Source organism: Leucopleurus acutus (genome assembly GCF_964270905.1).
Source record: "Leucopleurus acutus genome assembly, chromosome: 6".
Classification (NCBI taxonomy): Eukaryota; Metazoa; Chordata; class Mammalia; order Artiodactyla; family Delphinidae; genus Leucopleurus; species Leucopleurus acutus.
The window spans coordinates 84525918-84543973 of record NC_139149.1 but is presented as its reverse complement, the minus strand read 5'-3'; the positions used below and the strand labels follow the sequence as shown (position 1 = coordinate 84543973).

The following is an 18056-nucleotide window of genomic DNA, read 5'->3' as shown; positions in this document are numbered from 1 at the left end:
TATATATTTGTCAAAAGTCACTGAACTGTATCCTTAAAACGTATTTATTGGGCTTCCCTGGTGGCGCAGTGGTTGGGAGTCCGCCTGCCGATGCAGGGGACACGGGTTCGTGCCCCGGTCTGGGAAGATCCCACATGCCGCGGAGCGGCTGGGCCCGTGAGCCATGGCCGCTGAGCCTGCGCGTCCGGAGCCTGTGCTCCGCAGCCGGAGAGGCCCAAGTACCAAAAAAAAAAAAAAAGTATTTATTTATATAAATTACACTTTGATAAATTTGATTTTTTTTTTTTTTTTTTTTTTTTTTTGCCGCATGGTACAGCTTGCGGGGATCTTAGTTCCCCGAGCAGGGATCAAACCTGGGTCCTCAGCAGGGAAAGCACAGAGTCCTAACCAGTGGACCACCAGAGAATCCTGATAAAGTTGATTTTAAAACAAAAAGACAAGGACTTCCCCGGCAGTCCGGTGGTAAAGAATCCGCCTTAGAATATCAGGGATGCGGGTTTGATCCCTGGTCAGGGAACTAAGATCCCACATGCCGTGGGGCAACTAAGCCACGCCCCTCAACTAGAGAGCCTGCATGAGCAGACTACAGAACCCAGGCGCCCTAGAGAAGAGAAAACCCATAAGCCACAACTAGAGAGAAGACCATGCACCACAACTAAGACCCGACAGAGCCAAAAATAAATAAATAATAAATAAATCTTTTAAAAAAGACAAATGTTAAATAAATAAGTAAATAAAACAGGCCAAAGTGAATTGGAAGCACTGAGCTCCTAAGTGGGTCTAATCCATTCTGAGCGTCTCAGTGGATGATATGGCTGAGCTATGTCCTTGGGGAACCCCCATTGCCAGTAGTTTCAAAGTTTTCCTTTTCAGTTTGTCAGATTTAGCAGAGATGACTCTTCTAATCTCCTGCCTGCAGAGGTAAGGCCTGGTTGCGAGAGCTTCTGGAGTGGAGTGAGAGAAGATTGATGAGGTAATCCAATAGGCATACCTCATCTTAGTTGGATACTCTTCACACGTCCCTCTTATTGAAACCCTTACTTCCCTTGCTTCTAGGATCCAGCTCTCTCCAGATTTATCTCCCACTTCTCTGATCTTTCCTTCTCAGTCTCTTTACAGACTTCCTTTCCTTTGTTCGCCCCTTAAATATTGGTTCTGTCTTTGACTCTCTTCTTTTTGTCAACCAGGATTTAATTATCTTTGTTTTAATGATCATGCATCCCTCTACTGTGTTTTTCTAGTTTCCACGTACATCTGATTTCCTCCATGGTCTGTTGGAGTTCTATCTGTCATCTGCCTTTGTGAAGCACTAAAGAAATGTGTGAGTACAGAATGTGACAGAGAGAGGTCAGAGGAGAGAAAAATCATCAGAGCCCAAAGGCCACCAGCTGGTTCAGCAATGTCCCAGGCTTGGAGGAAGATGCTGACACAGATGGAGGCCAAGCCTAGGTACAGATGTATTACTTCTCTGTTATCCTGCTGCTGTTCCTTACTTGTGATGAGCTATTTCTGTGCTGTTGCTCCACAGCAAGGAGCCCTCTCCCAGCACAAAATAAATGCTTGGGCACCCTGGTTTTCCCTTCTTGATGACTGAACATTTTACAATAAAATGTTAAAACATTGGGCTAAGTGCAAGAAGTCAGACACCAAAGAATACATACTGTTTCAATACCTAAAATGAAGTGTAGCTCAGGGCACAGACTCCAGGGGAGAATCTGTCATGCACATATGCCCTCCTGGGGCCTGCAAGGAGACATTGACAAGGAGAACCATCGTTTGAAAGTAGGAATGCAGGGGCTTCCCTGGTAGCGCAATGGTTAAGAATCCGCTTGCCAATGCAGGCGACGCAGGTTCAAGCCCTGGCCCGGGAGGATCCCACGTGCCACGGAGCAACTAAGTCCCAGTGCCACAGCTACTGAGCCTGCGCTCTAGAGCCCGCGAGCCACAGCTACTGAAGCTTGTGCACCTAGAGCCCGTGCTCCGCAACAAGAGAAGCCACCGCAATGAGAAGCCCGCACACCACAACGAAGAGTAGCACCTGCTCGCCGCAACTAGAGAAAGCCCATGCACAGCAACGAAGACCCAACGCAGCTAAAAATAAAAACAAACAAATAAATAAATAAATTTATTTTTTAAAAAAAGAAAGTAGGCATGCAGTAAGTGGTAGCTATTATTTTATCCTAGACCTATTAACATGCTATTTATGTACATCAACTCATGTAATTCTGTGGTATGGACCATTGAGTCCACTTTACTAATGGGGAAACTTAGGCTTAGAGAGGCTAAATAATTAGGTAACGAGTTTAAAGTCATACAGGTAATAATTGGCAGAGTTAGGGTTCACAAGCAGGGAGTCTAACTCTCAAGCCCAGGCTGTAGGAGAGATCTATTGCCTGCTGTTAACCAAAGAGATGGCCATGTTGGGAATGCAGGTACCACCTACTCCCACCTCATACAGAGATACCACTACCACTGATCTTTTTATTGTCTCCATTGTCTTTTCTAGGATGTCACACAGTTAGAATCATATAGTATGTAGCCTTTTCAGATTGGCTTCTTTCACTTAGTAATTTACATCTAATGTTCTTCCATGTCTTTTCATGACTTAATAGATCATTTCTTTTTAGCACTGAATAATATTCCATTATCTGGTTGTACCACAGTTTATCCATTCGCCTATTGAAGGACATCTTGGCTGCTTCCAAGTTTGGGCAATTATGAAAACTGCTATAAACATCTATGTACAGGTTTTTGTATGGGCATAGTTTTCAACTTCTTTGGGTAACTACCAAGGAGCACAATTGCTGGATGGTATGGCAAGAGTATGTTGAATTTTTTAAGAAACCCCTAAACTGTCTTTCAAAGTATCAGTACCATTTTGCATTTTCACCAGCAATGTATGAGAATTCCTCTTGCTCCACATCCTTACCAGCATTTGGTGTTGTCAGTGTCCCAGATTTTGGCCATTCTAATAGGTATGTAGTGATATCGTATTATTGTTTCAATTTGCATTTTCCCCAACATATGATGTGGAGCAGGTTTTCTTTTTTCTTCTTTTTTGAAAAGTCTTTTCCATTATGGTTTATTACAGGATATTGAATATAGTTCCCTGTGCTATATAGTAGGACTTTGTTGTTTATCTATTTTATTCTATTTTTTTATAAATTTATGTATTTATTTATTTTATTTTTGGCTGCATTGGGTCTTTGTTGCTGTGCGCGGGCTTTCTCTAGTGCAGCGAGCAGGGGCTACTCTTCGTTGCGGTGTGTGGGCTTCTCATTGCGGTGGCTTCTATTATTGCAGAGCACTGGCTCTAGGCGCTCGGGCTTCTGTATTTGTGGCACTTGGGCTCAATAGTTGTGGCTCGTGGGCTCTGGAGCACAGGCTCAGTAGTTATGGTGCACGGCAGTAGTTGCTCCACGGCATGTGGGATCCTCCCGGCCCAGGGATGGAACCCGTGTCCCCTGCATTGGCAGGTGGATTCTTAACCACTGCATCACCAAGGAAGTCCCTGTTTATCTATTTTATATATAGTAGTTTGTATCTGCTAATCCCAAACTCCTAATTTATCCTCCCTCACCCCTTTCCCCGCTTGGTAACCATAAGTTTGTTTTCCATGTCCGTGAATCTGTTTTTGTTTTGTAAATAAGTTCATTTGTATCACATTTTAGATTCCACATATTAGTGATATCATATAATATTTGTCATTCTCTTTCTGACTTACTTCACTTAGTATGATAATCTCTAGGTCCATCCATGTTGCTGTAAATGGCATTATCTCATTCTTTTTTATTATTCCATTGTATATATTGGAGCATCTTTTCATATGCTTATTTTCCATCTGTATGTCTTCTTTGGTGAGATGTCTGCTAAGATCTTTGGCCCTTTTTATGGGAATTCTTTGGCGGTCCAGTGGTTAGGACTTGGTGCTTTCATGTTTTCACTGCAGTAGCCCGAGCTCAGTCCCTGGCTGGGGAATTAATATCTTGCAAACTGCATGACCAAAATAAATTAAGTATTTTTTTAAAAAAGATCTTTGGCCCTTTTTAAAATCAGATCGTTTCCTTGTTGTTAGGTTTTAAGATTTCTTTTTATATTTTGAATAATAGTTCTTTATCATATGTGTCTTTTGCAAATATTTTCTCCCAGTCTGTGATTGCTCTTCTTATTCTCTTAATATTGTCTTTTATAGAGCAGAAGTCTTTAAATGTTAATGAAGTCCAGCTTATCAATGATTTCTTTCATAGATGTGCCTTTAGTGTTGTACCTAAAAAGTGACTGCCAAATCCAAGGTCACTTAGGTTTTCTCTGATGTTATCTTCCAGGAGTTTTATGGTTTTACTTTTTATATTTAAGTCTGTGATCCTTTGAGTTAATTTTTGTGAAAGATGTAAGGTCTGTATCTGTATTAATTTTTGGCATGTGTATGTCCAACTGTTCCAGCAGCACCTGTTAAAGAGACTATTTTTTGCCCCATTGTATTATCTTTGTCCCTTTGTCAAAGATTAGTTGACGGGCTTCCCTGGTGGTGCAGTGGTTGAGAGTCCGCCTGCCGATGCAGGGGACACGGGTTCATGCCCCGGTCCGGGAAGATTCCACATGCTGCGGAACGGCTGGGCCCGTGAGCCCTGGCCGCTGAGCCTGCGCGTCCGGAGCCTGTGCTCCGCAACGGGAGAGGCCACAACAGTGAGAGGCCCGCGTACCACAAAAAAAAAAAAAAAAAAAAAGATTAGTTGACTATATTTATGGAGGTCTGTTTCTGGGATCTCTATTCCATTCCATTGATCTATTTGTCTACTCTTTTGCCAATACCACACTGTCTTCATTACTGGAGCTTTATAGTAAGTCTTGAAGTCAGGTAGCATCAGTCCCCCAGCTTTGTTCTTCTGCAATATTATGTTGAGTATTCTGGGTCTTTTGCCTCTCCACATGAAATTTAGAATCAGTTTGCTGATATTCATAAAATAATTTTCTGGTATTTTGGTTGGGAATCCACTGAATCTATAGATCAAGTTGGGATTGGTTTAGTTCTGGAGAGGACCTATACCTATTGGGGAGTAGGAGTTATTTTGGAGATTAAAAGATAATAAATAAGTTAATTAAAATCAGCTACAGGCAAAGGGGAGATTTTAGCATAGACTGTGTGTTAGATAGTACTGTGTATTTATTTTAAATTTCTTGGGTGTAATAGTGGTAATTTTATTATGTAGGAGAATGTCCTTGTTCACAGGAGATAAATACTGAAGTATTTAGAGGTAAAGTATCACGGTGCCTGCAAGTTACTTTCAAATGGCTTAGCAAGGTTTGTGTGTGTGTGTGTGTGTGTGTGTGTATGTCTGTCTCAAGAAAAATGAAACAAAGTGGCTAAATATTATCAATTGGTGACTCTAGGTGAAAGATATATGTGTATTCTTTAAACCTTTCTGATTTACATATTTGAAATGTTTGAAAATAAAACACTGGGAAAATATCTATTTGTGATTCTGATATCCTACCAATTGTATTCAAAATGCAATACAAGATTTTTCACACACATCATTTTGTTTTAAAATGTTGTATTGACTTTGGGGAGGATACAAGTATAAACATTTCCTATATAAATGTTAGTCAAAAACACTGTATAAAGGAAAATATATTCTTTGAAGTTTGGGTATTAAAAGCAAGATGTATTCTACTAGGAACACATGAACTAAGGAGGTGCTTTGCAGGGTGTAACTATATATATGTTTCTTTCCTTGTTTATCTTTCTTGACTAACCTTTAAGATCCATGAGCTAGGGATCATTACATTTTTGTTTCTCATTGACCATCCAGCATTTAACACACTGCTTGGTGCACAGTAGGTCCCTGTATTAGTAGGATAACACTCACTGCTTTAACAAAGTAACCCCAAAATAGCCGTAGCTTAACACAATGGAAGTTTATTTTGTCATCACCTAGCTGATCAATACAGGTGTTTCTGGCAGGCAGCTTCCCTCCATGCAGTGATTTCAGGGACTGAGACTCCTTTCATATTTTGGCCTCACCATTCCAAGGGTACTTGTTATCCTCAGCATTCAGTCAGCAGAAGGGGAAAGAGTGTGAAGAAACATATCTGCTTCTTAACATCCTTGCCCTAAAAATGACACACCTCATTTCCACTCACATTTCATTGGTGAAAACTAGACATATGGCCACTGAGAAAGCAAGGTGTGTGTGTGTGGCGGGGGGGTGTCTGGAAAACCATAGTCCCTGGCCTGGCAGCCACTTCCCAAGGACAATCCTGTAAGATAGAAAGGTGGCAGACTGTAGTGGAAAGCTAGCCATCTCTATCAGTGTTTAAATATTTGCTGAATGAATGGATAAAGTTTCTAGGTCTGCTGTATTCTTTGCAAATGTAATGCCATGTAAATCTCAGGATGTGGAGGAGCTCAGATGCAGTCCATGCAACCACTGGTGGTTCTGTTGACTTCATAAGTTCTCCGGCAAAATGTAGTAACAAGGCCTGGAGTACCCTCCTGCCTGAGACAACTGAAAAACCAGATGGACAAAATGTAAAAAACAATAATTTTCAGACATTGGACATCAAGCAGTGCAGGACAGTAATCCTCCAGAGAGGTAAGCCCTATGATTACCCTAGCATGCTGCCTAGAAAGAGTTTCCAGGTCATTACACAGGGAGAGGGAACTCAAGCAGAGCCTGGCAGTCTCTTTAAATTGAGGAGACAGAGTCCAGGGAGCCACAGTGGCTAAAGTTCACAGGGTGAAGTTTCGGAGGTCAGAGACCTGCACAGAGAGACTGCTCTAGGGAATTTCTGAGAGTCTCCCTCAAGTTTTCAGCTGAATACTAATCAGTGCATACAAGGAAGGAAACCATACAAGTCTGGAGAAGAACTACCTGAAAGGAGCAAAGGAAACAATTCTCGAAGCTCATACAAGGACAAGAATAGTTCAAGTTCATACCAGACAGAATGGAAAATCTTATAATTCATGGTTCTGAGTAGTAGAGGAAAATTAGCCCTAGACTAAAGGCAACTCTAATCCTACATAACAAAGTTGAAGAGCAAGCCTCAAAAAGATTTAACTGTTTATAAATAATTTAACTGCATTTCTAGAACAAATCTCAAAAATATTTATAGGAATACAAAAATATCCAGCCCCAACAAGGTAAAGTTCCCAATGCCTGGCATTTAATCAGAAAATTACAAAAATGCAAGGAACCAGGAAAATACAATCTATAATGAAGACAACAATCAATTACTAAAATTAGACTCAGAAATACCACAGATCATAGAAGTAGTAGACAGGGATATTAAAACAGATACTATTCCATATGTTCAAGAAGACAGAGGAAAAATTGAGCATGTTAAGTCAATATATGAAAGATTAAAAGACCTACATTAAAGTCCTAGATGCAAACTACAATGTCTGAGGTGAAAAATATATTGCATGAAGTTAGCAGCAGATGACATACTCAAGAAGAAAAGATTAGTGAATCTGAAGGCATAACAATAGAAACTATCTAAAATGAAACACACAGATTAAAAAAAAAACAGTGTCAGGGAAGCTGTAATATAACTTTAAGCAACCTAACATACATGTAACTGGAGTCTCTGAAAAAAGGGTGTGGGAGACAGAAAAAAGTACTTGAAGAAAAAAATGACTGAAAACTTCAAATTAGATAAAAACTATAACCCATAGAGCAAAGAAACTCAATGAAACCCAAGTGCAAGAAAGATGGATAAAATAATACCAAATAACATGATAAATTGCTTTAAACCATTGATATGAAATGACTGACCGATCAATCTGTCCCATAACTTTCCATTTGGACTGGAACTGACCGAACTACAGACACAGTATTGCTGGAACTTTGCCAGAATATGAAGTTTAGTGTCTGCTCCATTCCAGACTCTTTAAATGAATCAGATCAGCCCTAAAATGTGAGATCCAGCCTCAGGCAATATCAGCTGTCACCAGCTTTCATTCAGATGGCCTGTCATTTACTGTCCAGAATTGTCCCATTTACTTTCTTTGCCTGCCTGGCTTGACAATCCCCTTGAATTTTAATTTATGCACACATTCTTTGTAATTGCACAATCCATTTGGACAGGATTTTCTGCCTCTTGCTTTCAGCACGCTCTTCAGACCTGACTTGGTAAATGCCCTCTACCCCAGTCCTCAGGAGCTATACTAGATAGGCCACCCGCCATTCCCACCAGTTTTCCTGTGAAAAATTTCCAGGAAATTTTAAGGGAATGGGTCTTAAAAGTTCTCATCACAAGGAAAAAAAAGTGTAACTATGTGAGATGATGGATGTTAACTAACCTTATTCTGGTAATCATTTTGTAATATATACATATACCAAATCATTACATTGTACACCTAAAACAAATGCAATGTTATATGTCAATTATATCTCAATAAAACTATTTACAGAATTAATTTAAACTTTCTAACCATCTGACCAAACTCTAAGCAGGAAATGTTGGGATCCACCTGGGTGCTGTGAAAGTTTCATCAAGTTGAAAGTTGAGAATTTCAGTAGCATTTGCCATATAAATTTGGAACCTGAATTGAAATATCCTCACATCAAATATGCCTTATGAGAAATAACTATTCTTGCTGCCTCAGTCACAATTGAGCAATAACTGCTAATGTTATTGGCACAAATACTAACTACAGCAGGGCACTTTTGTATAAATAAAGTTGAAGAAAGTATTTTTGGACATCTTTTATGCTGCTGAAAAAATTAATTTTTGGAAGTGCTGACTTCTATAGTTGTCATTAAAAAATTAGCCTTCTACATACATGGATTTCTAATCATATTGCTCTTCGTTAAAAACACGTGGACACCCTTCTGCTGTATAAACAATGCTTACATGTCTATGTAGTCATATGTGGCTTATGTGCTCAACCCTAAAATAAACCAGAATGGGTGGTGCAGCTCTAGTGGTCCCAAAGGAGGATAAAACCAAAGAAGTTCTGGAACACAACTTTATTTTTATTTTGGTGAACATCTGGACCATCTGGACCTACAATGGGATGACAGGGAAGTAGTGAGAAGATAAAGATGAAAATACCTAGTCTTAGTCTCAAGGAGTTAATCTAGAGGCAAGATAAGAGTCATGCAAAGTAGAATGAGATAAATTGTAAATTGAGTATAAGCATTGTGCTGAGGGCTTGAAGAAATGGGACTTACTACATTTGTGGCAGGAATTAGGTTCCAGTAAGTAAGACAGGGAGTGAAAAGGAATGTGGGACATCAGAGAAAACAGCCTGGGGCTTCAAACAGTTGTTAGATGTTGAGCTTTGGAATGCTTGTGGCATTGCAACTAAATCTTTGTGGTTCATGGCTTAGCAAACAGATGTCTCAGTGTCTCCTGTGGCCTATGGTGACCATAGGACCTTGAGCACAGACAAGAATGCTTCCTATTAACCCACATGACCAGGTCAGCCCCACTCTAAGATTGACATACTCAGGCCACTTCTCATGTAGCCCAGACTGCCACGTAAACCCACTACATATCTGCAAATGTGGGCCACTTTGTTATTTTAGCTTTTGTAACTCTTTGGAATTATACATTTTATTATAGTCTTTATTATTACTTAGCAAGAATAATCAATTGACTTTGAAGGATAATGGAAAGAAGGAAGAAATGACGTAATATATGAAGCAAGCATGGTAAATGCTTAAGTAGATTAAAAAAGAGAGAGGAGATGAATGCATAAATTGGGTGAAATTCTCTAGTTTGATCAAGATGAAGATTTCTGACATATTATGAAACTTTCAAAATCTGATGGTTAAAAGCTTTTGATAAAATTCAACACCAATTTATGATAAAAACTCTCCAGAAATTAGGCATAGAGGCAACCTACCTCAACATAATAAAGGTCATATATGACAAACCCACAGCAAACATCATTCTCAATGGTGAAAAACTGAAAGTATTTCCTCTAAGATCAGGAACAAGACAAGGATGTCCACTCTCGCCACTATTATTCAACATAGTTTTGGAAGTCCTAGCCACAGCAATCAGAGAAGGAAAAGAAATAAAAGGAATAAAAATTGGAAAAGAAGAAGTAAAATTGTCACTGTTGGGACTTCCCTGGTGGCACAGTGGTTAAGAATCTGCCTGCCAATGCAGGAGACTTGGGTTCAATCCCTGGTCTGGGAAGATCCCACATGCTGTGGAGCAACTAAACCTGTGCTCCACAACTACTGAGCCTGAGCTCTAGAGCCCGTGAGCCACAATTACTGAGCCTGCGTGCCACAACTACTGAAGCCCATGTGCCTAGAGCCCATGCTCCTCAACAGGAGAAGCCACGACAATGAGAAGCCTGTGCACCACAATGAAGAGTAGCCCCCACTTGCTACAACTAGAGCAAGCCCGCATGCAGCAATGAAGACCCAACACAGCCAAAAAAACACAAAAAACAAAAAACAAAACTTACTTTCCTAATCTCTAAAAAAACCCAAATCGTCACTGTTTGCAGATGACATGATACTATACATAGAAAATCCTAAAAATGCCACCAGAAAACTACTAGAGCTAATCAATGAGTTTGGTAAAATTGCAGGATACAAAATTAATGCGCAGAAATCTTTTGCATTCCTATACACTAACAATGAAATATCAGAAAGAGAAATTAAGGAAACAATCCCATTTACCATCGCAACAACAAAAAAATAATATACCTAGGAATAAACCTACCTAAGGAGGCAAAAGACCTGTACTCAGAAAACTATAAAAAAACTGATGAAAGAATCAAAGATGACACAAACAGATGGACAGATATACCATGTTCTTGGATTGGAAGAATCAGTATTGTGAAAATGACTTTATTACCCAAACCAATCTACAGATTCAATGGAATCCCTATCAAATTGCCAGTGGCATTTTTCACAGAATTAGAACACAAAATTTTACAATTTATATGGAAACACAAAAGACCCCAAATAGCTAAAACAATCTTGAGAAAGAAAAACAGAGCTGGAGGAATCAGGCCCCCTGACTTCAGACTATACTACAAAGCTACAGTAATCAAGTCAGTATGGTACTGGCACAAAAACAGACATATAGATAAATGGAACAGAAAGCCCAGAGATAAACCCATGCACCTGTGGTCACCTAATCTATGACAAAGGAGGCAAGGATATACAATGGAGAAAAGACAGTCTCTTCAATAAGTGGTGCTGGGAAAACTGGACAGCTATATGTAAAAGAATGAAATTAGAACACTCCCTAACACCATACACAAAAATAAACTCAAAATGGATTCAAGACCTAAATGTAAGACCAGACACTATAAAACTCTTAGAGGAAAACATAGGAAGAACACTCTTTGACATAAATCACAGCAAGATCTTTTTTGATCCATCTCCTAGAGTAATGAAAGTAAAAACAAAAACAAAAAAATAGGACCTAATGAAACTTAAAAGCTTTTGCACAGCAAAGAAAACTGTAAATAAGACAAAAAGACAACTCTCAGAATGGGAGAAAATATTTGCAAATGAAGAAACTGACAAGGGATTAATCTCCAAAATACACAAACAGCTCATGCAGCTCAATATCAAAAAATAAATAAATAACCCAATCAAAAAATAGGCAGAAGACCTAAATAGACATTTCTCCAAAGAAGACGTACAGATGGCCAAGAAGCACAAGAAAAGCTGCTCAATATCACTAATTATTAGAGAAATGCAAATCAAAACTACAATGAGGTATCACCTCACACCAGTTAGAATGGGCATCATCAGAAAATCTACAAACAACAAATGCTGGAGAGGGTGTGAAGAAAAGGGAACCCTCTTGCACTGTTGGTGGGAATGTAAATTGATACAGCCACTATGGAGAACAGTATGGAGGTTCCTTAAAACCTAAAAATAGAACTACCATATGACCTAGCAATCCCACTACTGGGCATATACCCTGAGAAAACCATAATTCAAAAAGAGTCATGTACCACAATGCTTATTGCAGCTCTATTTACAATAGCTAGAACATGCAAGCAACCTAAGTGTCCATCGACAGATGAATGGATAAAGAAGATGTGGCACATATATACAAAGGAATATTACTCAGCCATAAAAAGGAATGAAATCAGGCCATTTGTAGTGAGGTGGATGGACCTAGAGTCTGTCATACAGAGTGAAGTAAGTCAGAAAGAGAAAAACAAATATATATTGACGCATATATGTGAAATCTAGGAAAATTGGTACAGATGAACCTATTTGCAGGGCAGGAATGGAGACGCAGATGTAAAGAATGGATGTGTGGACACAGAGGGGGGAGGGGGGAAGGGGAATTGGGATGAATTGGGAGATTGGGACTGACATATATACACTACCATGTATAAAACAGATGGCTTGTGGGAACCTGCTGTATAGCCCAGGGAGCTCAGCTTGGTGCTCTGTGGTGACCTAGGTGGGTGGCAGGGAGGTCCAAGAAGGAGGGGATATATGCATACAAATAACTGATTCACTTTGTTGTACAGGAGAAACTAACACAACATTATAAAGCAACCATCACAATTTTAAAAAATCTGATGGTTATGTTTTTATTTCCTCAGTCACTCTTTTATTTCCTTTTTAAAGGATTGATTTTAGGTGGTTAGGCAAAAGAGGAATTTACAGTCCTCATAAGAACTGATTTAAAAAATTTTAAGTAAGTAAAATTACTTTAAACATGTTCAATTCTGTTCGGCAAATATTTATTGAGGTTTCCTTTTCACAAAGCACTGTGAAAGGAAAGTAGTGTAATTGTGTGTAACTAGTTTAAATGAGAATTATACTCATTATAAGAATTGTGATAAAGTCTTTGTTAAAAAACAGAAGTAATGAATAGATGTTTTTTCAGAGAAGTCATACAGATGGCCCACAGGTTCATGAAAGGATACTCAATATCACTAATCATCAGGGGAATGAAAATCAGACAATGAGACATCAACTCACACTTGTTAGAATGGCTATTATCAAAAACAAACAAACAAAAAACCAAGAAATAACAAGTGTTGCCAAGGATGGAGAGAAAATGGAACCCTCTTACACATATGGTAGGAATGTAAATTGGTACAGCCACTATGGAAAACAGTGTGGAGTTTCCTCAGAAATTTTTAAATAGAAATACTCTATCATCTAGCAATTCTACTTCTGGGTATTTATCCGAAGAAAACAAAAACATTAACTTGAAAAGATACCTGCACCCCCATGTTCATTGCAGCATTATTTGCAAAAGCCAAGATATAGAAATAATATGTGTCCATTGACAGATGAATAAATAAAGAAAATGTGGTATGTATATGTACAATGGAACATTATTCAGTCATAAAAAAAGAATGAAATCTTGCCATTTGTGAAATAGAAATGGATCTTGAGGGTTTTATGCTAAGTGAATTAAGTCAGACAGAGAAAGACAAATACCATGTGATCTCACTTACATGTGCAATCCAAAAAGGAAAGAAAAACAAACCAGCCAAGCTCATAGATACAGAGAAGAGATTAGTGGTTGCCAGAGGCAAAGGGTGGGGGGATGGGGGAAAATGGGTGAAGGGGGTCAAAGATACAAACTTCCAGTTATCAGATAAATAGTCATGGGGATGTGGTGTACCGCATGGTGACTAGAGTTAGTAATACTGTATTGTATATCTGAAAGCTGCTAAGAGAGTAAATTTTTAAATATTTATTTATTTATTTAATTTATTTAGTTGCACTGGGTCTTAGTTGCAGCAGGCAGGCTCCTTAGTTGCAGTTCGCCAGCCCCTTAATTGTGGCATGTGAATTTTTAGTTGCAGCATGCATGTGGGATCTAGTTGCCTGACCAGGGATCAAACCCAGGTTCCTGCATTGGGAGCGCAGAGTCTTAACCACTGCACCACCAGGGAAGTCCACAAGAGAGTAAATCTTAAACATTCTCATCATAAGAAAAAAAATTCTGTGTCTATGTATGATGATGGATATGAACTAGACATTGTGGTGATCACTTCACAATATATACAAATATCAAATCATTGTGTTGTACACCTGAAACTAATGTAATGTTGTATGTTAACTATGCCTCCATTTTAAAAACCAGAATTAAGTCCAAATTAAACATTTGTTGAACATTTATCATGTGTAAGGCACTGTGTAGGAGATAAAAGAATAAACAAGGTAAGATTTTCAAGAATTTAAAACGTGCTAGAGAATAAAGCAAGTATAAAAATAACTGAGTTACAAGGTAAGGCAAGATATATTTTACTAGGAGGGTACAAAGTTCTGAGCAGTTTATGGGAGGGAAAGGTCATTATCAAGAATCAAGACTCACCGACAAACTGCAATATCAGATTTATAGTCTTAGGAAAAAAAAAGTTTGGTTGGCAAAATATACTGCATGTGGACAAAATGTCTCTCATGCCTGCCAGGTAGAGAATAGACCCACTATTAGTAATGATAACCCTGCACCTGTATGTAAGTACCAAGAGGAGAGATATTCGTCTGTTTTGTTCATTGATGTATACTTTGTGCCATAAAGATCCCTGGTACCTAGGAGGTGCTCGCTAAATATTTAAGTTAATGAATAAAATTCGAAGAAAAGGAGCTGAGATGTCTTTTTTCTAGTTGTAACTCCCTGAAGCTTCTTGACTTGGACTTTGGAGGAAGGTTGGGCAAGCATGCCTTATTTGCATGCAGGGGTTATGTTCCTTGTAATCTTGAGAAAACAAAACAAAAAATGACCAATGTATTGAATGAGAAATATTTATTGCATACAACAGCCATAGGGTAATTGGTTGGTTGCATTTAGCAGAAAGTAGTCTTTTTTTTTTTTTGAGAAAAGCCAGCATAAAGCACTTTTATTGCAATAATAAAACTTGAAACTCATATGTAGTGCAGGGGGTGGGGTAGGGGTGGGCGAGTAGGCAGCAATTTCTCCCACCAAATCACTACACAGGACAGCAGAGGGTGAGAGGGAGGAAGGAGAAGCCAGGAAACTCTGAGATCAGCAGGGGGAGCTGAGCGTCAAAAAACAGGAGATGCTGAAGCTGTGATGACCAGCATCATTTTCTTAAGACGACACTCAAGGATTTGTCATGATGGCTGGGCTTTCATGGGTGTTAAGTGTCTACAAACAACACCTTCAATTTAACTTTCGATTAAAGTTCTTAAAATTTAGGAAGTGGAACCTGGATAGCTATGAGATTACAAAAGTCCTAAATATCCATTAGAAAAACCACAGGATGGAAAAAAAAAAAAAAGCCAGGCCATGAAGAAGGCTTCAGAGGTCCCTGCTGGCCCAGTGACACACACCTGTAGTGTCCAACATCTCAGTGAAAATGATCTGCTTTCAAATGGCAGAGGGTTAAGGGGAGGGTGGGGCTGGGACAGTGGAGGCAAAGGCTCTCCCCTTCCCACTTTAGTTTTGGGTAGGGCTTTTAATTCAACCCGAGGACATCTCTCAACTTGGAGACTAATTCGGCCCTCAAAAGTGCCTCAAATCTGCTATGGCTTTGCAGCGCAGCAGCAAGAATGTTTAATATATAATAGATAAAACTTTCATCCAAAAATAAAACAAAATAAAGATTCTTGCACTCCCCCCAACACCAATTCCTATTCTAAAGTTAACCCATTATTTGTGCTGTTAATACTTGACTAGTACTTAACTGGAAACCTAGATCCAAAGGACTGAAACTCAATCTTCACCCCAAAATGAAAACAAACTAAAATGGGTAACTTGAGGTTTATGGCATATAGTTCAGGTCAACACACACACGAGGAGAAAGGGGAAGAGCAAAGCCGGTGACAGAACATATTCAGTCAGGGAAGATGTTTATACGAAGAGTGTAGTGGAACATCAGGAAAAGTTCCCTACGGGCTCGCTGTGCGCATCTGGAGGCGCCAGATCCTTCCATGGCACATCCAAGAATGGGGAGATCAGGGAGGAGGCCATTCCTGTCATTCCAGTTTTAGAAGCTCCACATCAAAGACGAGAGTGGCATTTGGTGGGATGATGCCTGGGTGCCCAGTGGCGCCATAGGCATAGTCTGGGGAGATAGCTTGGCTCTCTGGCCCACGCTCATCTGGGCAACCCCTTCTTCCCAGCCTCGGATCACCTCCTGCTTACCCAGCACAAACTTAAAGGGCTTGTTTCTGTCCCGGGAGGAATCGAATTTCTTTCCATCTTAAAGCATCCCGGTGTAGTGTACCACGCAGGTCTGGCCGCGCTTCGGGAAGGTGCGCCCGTCTCCGGAGGAGATGGTCTCCACCTGCACTCCCATGGCGGTGGCGGCGGCGGCGGCGGCGGCGGCGGCGGATGCGGGGCTGGTGCGCGGGCGGGCGGCGCAACGGCCGGTGCGACAGGCGGCGTGGACAGAGAGCGAATCTGGCGGCGGTTCCGCGGCTGTGCCGCGTCCCTCCGCGGAACGGCTGCCAGAAATTAGTCTTGACCTCTGATGGTTAGTATTTTTATTACCAACTCATCAGCAAGTAGGGGAAGGTTACATAGCATGTGTCAGAAAGCTTAGGCTTAGCTCAGTTCTAACATCCTCGCCAAGGGATTGGGGAAATGCCTCCCAGTCCTGGAAAATGTGCCCAGGTTACCATCACAGGCCTTTTGTAAGTGATCTGTTTTCTTGTAGGCAATTGGAACCAATGAAGCCTCTTAGACATTGGAAAATATGTGACCCTCTCCAATCCTTCATTCCCACTAACCCTTTATTGATTCATAGATAAGGTGTTAATCTGTGACTAATCATCTCTATTACCTCACTTGTATATTGAGATCTCTAATTTTGTTTTCTTAATATAAATTTTTTTAATACATTTATTTACTTTATTCATTTATTTTTGACTGCGTTGGGTCTTCGTTGCTTTCTCTAGTTGCAGCGAGTGGGGCCTACTCTTTGTTGTGATGCGCGGGCTTCTCATTGCAGTGGCTTCTCTTGTTGCAGAGCTCAGGCTCTAGGCACGTGGGCTTCAGTAGTTATGGCGTGCAGGCTCAGTAGCTGTAGCCCATGGGCTCTAGAGCACAGGCTCAGTAGCTGTGGCGCACGGGCTTAGTTTCTCCCTGGCACGTGCGATCTTCCCGGACCAGGGCTGGAGCCCATGTCCCCTGAATTGGCAGGTGGATTCTTAACCACTGTGCCACCAGGGAAGCCCTAGATCTTTAATTTTGAATTCATTCATTCAACAGACACTGCCTAAACACCTATCGCAAAGGTACAGTCCCTGTCTTCAAGAAGGCCATGATTTAATGAGGGAGTCAGACACTGAGTGAATAATTAAGACACATTATGATTAGTGCTATAATAGAAATGTGTTTAGGGTTTAAGGCTGTAAAAATTTCTTTCATTTACTTATAAACGTAGAAATTGATTTATTAGAACTATAATTGCTGATAAACCCAGGCCAAATATAAGGGAGCATTTATAAGCCATGAATGAAGGAATTAATACCTTGAGTTTAATCTCTGTATTTTTTTTAATATTTATTTATTTATTTGTTATATTTATTTTGGCTGTGCCAGGTCTTACTTGCAGCACGTGGGATCTTCGTTGCGGCATGTTTAGTTGTGGCATGTGAGATCTTTAGTTGCGGCATGCATGTGGGATCTAGTTCCCCGACCAGGGATTGAACCCAGGCCCCCTGCATTGGGAGTGCGGAGTCTTACCCACTGGACCACCAGGGAAGTCTCCCTGTATTGTTAAATACATGAATTGTGACATGTTTCCTTGTTGGAACTTATATAGCATCTACAGATACGGTTTTAATTTTTAATTGTTTCACTAGAAATCCTGGTCTAAATATAAGATCTAATTTTAAACTTTTCTATCTGTATTAAACCCTCATGTTACTATCACATGGGATTCCCAGGTCCAGGTGATACCACTGCCTGTGAACCTGATTCTTCCCCAGTAAGATGATTCCATCTGTGCTGATACAGGGACTCTTTATTTTTAGGACAGCTATTGCCATGGTTACTGTGAACCACAAAGTTGGCCTTCAGTACTATGTCCCTGAGCAGTATTTCCCAGGAAATTTTGTAGCAATAGAGAATAAATGAAATAAAATATATCATACATATAACACAAGAAGAGCTATAAT

The 18056-nt window shown here is 40.0% G+C and overlaps 1 pseudogene across 1 annotated transcript; it reads right to left on the bottom strand.

Annotated features, from left to right (window-relative positions):
* Positions 1 to 15837: 15837 nt before the first annotated feature.
* LOC309963007 (peptidyl-prolyl cis-trans isomerase FKBP1A-like) lies at positions 15838 to 16231 on the bottom strand (annotated as a pseudogene). Its single transcript has one exon. The product of its transcript is annotated as a peptidyl-prolyl cis-trans isomerase FKBP1A-like (transcript).
* Between the last annotated feature and the right edge of the window lie 1825 nt (positions 16232 to 18056).